The following is a 6,027-nucleotide window of genomic DNA, read 5'->3' as shown; positions in this document are numbered from 1 at the left end:
GGCTCCACAACGTAGCCAACTGACGATGATCCAATCCAATGCACCAGTGGAACATATAGGGTCAAACAAATAAATTCTGATTTTACACCAATTTGTTTTAATTAGTGTATTCCAACTGTAATGAACAAGTTTTCAACAGCCCAGCTTTTTTAGCCTTGAAGGACACAAATGGCATCTTTCGAATTTGTCTGTTATTTTTGTAATCAGGATCCATTCACACTCACTCAGATGCAATCTCCACCATCTCAGACAAAAACCACCTTCTCAGACAAAACATGGATTATCCATAATATTAAATTACCTGCAAATGGCTAATGACGCTGTAAATTTCAAGAAAATTACAAACATATTCACTATCGTATTGTATTGTTTGACAGGAACCTGACAATAAGAGTTTTCAGTTCGTCTTAAAAGTTCCTGCTTTATTTTTGTGTTTTGCACATGCACAACCATTTCACTTGAGTTACTCTGCAAAACTCCTTTGTAACCTGTGTTTATGAAACTTTTACTACCGCATATTTCTGAGAAAAAGAAATATAAAAATTATTTTTTAAACACAGAGTTTTTGAAAGAACCAGCAAGAATTGTAGACGGAAGCTCGGTGATGTTATCCATCCGAATGTAACATGACTTCTTCAAACAATTTAATAAAACCAGAGAGAAATGCAGGGGAATTGGGTACTATGCAATTGACAGTTTCTAGCCCACCACTCCATTACCCGCTTGTTTCACTCTTAGAAGATTCAAGTTATGACAGGGGGACATACTACACTTATGTTAAAAAATCTAATAATTTGAACAATACATGGATGGATTCTATTTGCAAAAATAAGAATCATATCACCACACTGCCATTTTAGAGATACCTAATACATACCTCCATAGCCACAGCCGTGGAATTTTCATTTTTCTATAATCTATAAATATCTTTCGAACTCACTGAGGTGCACACTACTTTGAATTTGCACCCTAATTTTTCCTTTCAAATAAAACACTGTTAACAATGTAAAAAAAAAAACTCATCGATTAAATTTAGTTGTACACCCAAACACACACATACTATACATCAAGAACAAGTAGTTTCCCTCTCGCTGTCCGGTGTGTGCCTGAAACAAACTGCATTCAGGCACATTTGTCGCACCCCTGTGAAGCACCAAAACCAGTCTTTTAAGTTCTCTGGGGTTATATTTGTTAGCAATAGCCCAAAAAGAATTCCATGTATGGTGTCAGGTCAGAATTCATTGGATTTTTCTCTTTTATGCCAAAAATTGCATTAGGCATAATTAGGTTAAAGATTCATGTTCCATGCAGATATTTATTGAAAATTTCCTACTGTTTATTTAAATATATCTAAACCCTATTTTTTGGATTTCAGTAATAATGCAACTGCTAAGTAACTTTAAATTGCGCGATTTTCTCACTTATGTTCGACCCCACATCCTATTTTCCTGAGGAAAATTTTTCTTGTGTAGCTAATAGTAGCTGAGAAATCCAATTTCATTGAGTTAAAGTTTTAATTGACACCCATACTGAGAGTGTATGTAGTTTTTGCAGTATAACACTGTGAAACTAATTAGGGAACAAATCCAAAATCCCAAAACAGGACACCACAAACACACTCTTTTTATTTTAAGGAGTGCTTCCTTTTCTTCAAATTACAAAGCATATACTGCCAATATTACGTGTGTAATATTTCCAATTATAGAACCATGTAAGGGAACCTCTCTAAAGGATCTCCTAGGCTCTCTCACTGACTCAGGGTTCCTCAAGGGAAACCACCTTGATTATTTGAATACTGTTCTCATGTTTTGCATGACATAATAAGGACAAGACCAATAACCATTACGGCTTGTTTCTATCTACATGTCCTCATGCTGGAAGATCATCGTGTGGACAAGGGCGCAGAAGACTCCTTAGAACTATCAAACTTGTTCTGACTCTTTTCCAAAAACAATGTTTCTGTGGACTCCCTCATCCCCTCCTTTCCTGTCCCTTTATCCCCCCCGGTATGGTATAATGTCAATATTTTTTTCTTCTTGAATTACAGCTTTAATTTGCAAAAACTAATTCGTTAATGTTTCTTCATGTAGACCTGAGTGTATCAGAGTGCTGTTCATTATCAAATATTATCCACAGAAGTTTGTTAGCAAGGAAAATTGTTAAATAATAATACTTCAAAATACTAAATTGTTTTATTCTTGAACAGCTAACGTTTTCATTGTGTACCTCATAAGTTTTAGAAGTGAACTTAGTGCCATTATTAATTATTATTAATATAATAACTGATTATTATTATTTTGCTTATACAAAACACTACCTACAACCGGTATATGGCTTTGTGTCTTGATTGCTTTGACTATAAAAAAATCTCTTTAGGATTTAAAACATTGAGTTTTTTCCATGTTTTATGACAACACAAACGCTTACCTGTTACAAGGCCAGGGCTCTAACACACACGGTAACTAACCACTTAAATATTTTACTTCTCTATAACTATTGAATATATATAGGGTATATATATATAATATATATTATATATTATTTAGTATTGATATTCATTTTATAGATATTTAGATTATTATTATCTACTTAAATAATAAATACATGCAATACGTACATTATCAATACTTTTGTTCTCTTAATTAGGTCTTGATATAGAGAAACGAACATTGTAGCAAAAACAAGGGACTTTGTTTCCGCCCATTTAGAAAAACCTTCCTTAAAGCATGGGTCAGACAAAGGCACAAAAATATAATATTTATTATAAGACACATATATTAATAATAAATCACCCAAAAAACCTTTTTCTATTTTGGTGATAGGCTTGTCTTATGTTACCATTTTAGTGGTGTGTTCCTTGGTGTGTGTGTTGTGGTGGTGGTGTGTGGGGTGTGTGTGTTGTTGTGTGTTGTGTGTGTTGAGTGTGTGTGTGTGTCGACTTGTGTGTGTGTGGTGTTGTGCTGGTGTGTGTGTGTGTGTGTGACCTGCTTCTGTTTCATACTTGTACAACAAGCAAGTTAGTTTGTAAATCTGACAAAAACCTTCCTTAAATTATATCTTCAAAATAAATGAACAAAATAAGGTATCATAAAAAACTACAGCTTAATATAAAACAATAAAGAAGTTTGTTATGTTCTCATTCAGTCGGGTGTGTGCTGTTGTTGTGTGTGGTGTGTGTGTGTTGTGTGTGTGTGTGTGTGTGTGGTGTGGTGTGGTGTGTGTGTGGTGGTGTTGCAGGGGTCTCACCGGTGTCGGTGTGCGTTCGGTTCGGTGCTCCTCGGCACACCAGACACAACGCGCACTTGTGCGCTCACTTTCTGCCCGGAGCAGCCGCCGCACATCCCTCATCCGCCAACAGTCCCGCTAGCAAGTCCCGCTACACGGGACCGTTCACAGAGACGGCCTTCCAACGTCATCCCATCACGCATCAGCCATCATCATCAGCAGTCCGTTTTCTCCCGCGCTCCCACGGTTCAGTCTCCCCGCGCGGCAGCCCAGCGACAAACAAGCTTCCACGCGCTACAGGCGGCCACATCCGGGACACCCTCTCACACACGGAGCTCCACACCGGCTAACACCCGTATAATCCTTCCGGCGAGCATCGTGATGAGCTAATGACCGATATTCATCATCGCTTCGCGTGGGGCGCGGGAGGGAGACGCCGGGGACCGCCCACAACAGGTGGCGTAATCGTGTGCGGTGGACGGAACGGGGGACTCGCTGACGTCCAACCGTGCAGGGGCTTGTTGCAAGGAAACCAAAAAATCCATTTCCACATCTATCGCAGCTTTATATTCAAGCTACTTATATTTAACACCCCATAACCCCCCTCACAGAAACCGTATTAGATTTTAATTTTAAGGAACAAGGATTGCACATATTATAATCTTTTTTTCTTTTGTTTTTTCTACCGGGACCGTGCATGTTTTCCAAAATTCCACAATTCATAAGTGATGGACTTTTTTCTTAAAACCACCAAGTGTGCAGCTAAAACTATCATCAATCATTTTAAACCCCCCGCGCGCGAGACCGGCGCGCTAGTTCTAGTTGTCTCTCTGGGCAATTATCGATAACATTCTAAAAAATAAAATATTTAAAAGGCCAATTTATACAAATGCTTGCTTTCCCTTGCCAGTGGGTCTTTTACAATGCTGGTTTAAACCCAATGAATAGACTAAAAACTAAATAAATTAAAACACCTCTATGTTTTGATCTTTCATAAATCCGCAGTTAAACTATCATATCCTTACTAAGGACAGATTATTGGAGATGGAGAGGTGATTGCCGACTATTTAGATCATTTCTATGTCACAGCCCACATTACGGCAGTAAAAGATCTCACCTGATTACAAGATCCACTCCCCATCCCCCCCCCCCTGGCCGAGATAACATCATCAGCATCTGCACAAATTGCATATTTCTTGGCCAGGATTGATCCGTTTGTTACTACACATCCTCACCATAGCAGACTATTGAGCCATAAAAGCATGGCTTTACAGGATTAAACTAGAGTTCTATCACTCCTTTTCAGCTGCAGAACACATTTGAACTGAAGAAAAACACGCAGTCTTTTCAGTGACTGAGTTTTCCTCTTCTGATCCAAAATGAATCCCCATGTGTGTTTTTTTTTCCGTTTTTTTCCGTCTTTGAATCCGGTTGTAGGTGTTTCGGATGCTTTTAAACACGGGGGGGGCAGCAGAACCCCCCAGAAACACCTCGCTCTTCCTGCGTGTGCGTGGATTCACAGTATTCCCTGATTTACATCCAATAGACCATAGTTAGAAAAAAGCACCAAACACAAAAAAACCAAAATAAAAAAAATTTCGAATAAAAAACAAACCATTTGACAAAATAGATTTTTCATAATAACCTACCTATCTGAGTCCATCAAACAGAAAATACTACAAAAAATACATGTATAACATAAAAAAACTGTACCTTGTATCAATGTGTAGGTTTATTTTCGGATGCAATAAAACAGAATAAAAATGCGTTGATAAACATCATCATACATGCAAAACAACACCATGACCAGAAACTATATCACAACTAAAGCGTGAGCAAAATGTCAAATAAAAATTGACAATAAAAACAAAAAAATTGCAACCTGCATCTTCAATAAATCATAACTAATTTAGGAAATCAGAGGTCAAAAAACAACAAAAATAATTTACAATATAATAAATATAACTGGAACATATAACAAATACAAAAAGGTATCAAATCCAATTTTTTTTTTTCGACTAAAACCTTAAAAATATTTTAAATTTAAGCCTATGTTGTGAGGAACCATTAAGATTTTTACTTATTTATTTCTGTTAAGGTTTTATTTTCTTACCGTGCAATAAAACATGATAAATATTTCTTTATAAAATCCGCAAAATGCTGTACAACATGATGCATAAATACTTCACAAGTAAAGACTAATGAGGGAAAATGTATAATACCCTTGAAACGCAACCATTCAGATTTTTAAGATGCATCTAATTTTATCATTTTTAAGTTAAGAGTTTTAGGTTTAAAACAAATTTTAGCATTTAAAGAGGCATACATTATTGTTCTCTTTTACATTTGTTGAAAAGACATACAAGTGTAGGAAATTGCTATTTTTTTCCATTTATGTTTTAATTTTAAGGCTTTTACATTTAATCCTATTGCTTAGGAGGACCATTTAGATTTTAACGGTTTAGGGTTTTATTTTCTGTACAGTGCAATAAACATTACTAAGTCTTTCTTTATTAACAATCAATTAAAATCAGCTTAAATCTATGTTGAATATATGATTCATAAGTAATTAAATATTTAATTGGTTTTTTAATTGTTTTGTGAGACGTGGGGGGAAAATGTGAATACAAATTGTAACGCAACACATTCAGATTTTAAGAAGCATCCTAATTTTAACATCATTTTATTTAACACAGTTAAAGATGTATACTTTATTGGTCTCTTTTACATTTGTGAAAGCATAATGTATAAATTTGAAATTTTTGTTTTTATTTTTTCCATTTTTTTTTTATTTTATTTTAG

The sequence above is a fragment of the Cyprinus carpio genome, chromosome A15 (genome assembly GCF_018340385.1).
Source record: "Cyprinus carpio isolate SPL01 chromosome A15, ASM1834038v1, whole genome shotgun sequence".
Classification (NCBI taxonomy): domain Eukaryota; kingdom Metazoa; phylum Chordata; class Actinopteri; order Cypriniformes; family Cyprinidae; genus Cyprinus; species Cyprinus carpio.
Note: the sequence above shows the minus strand (reverse complement) of the source record.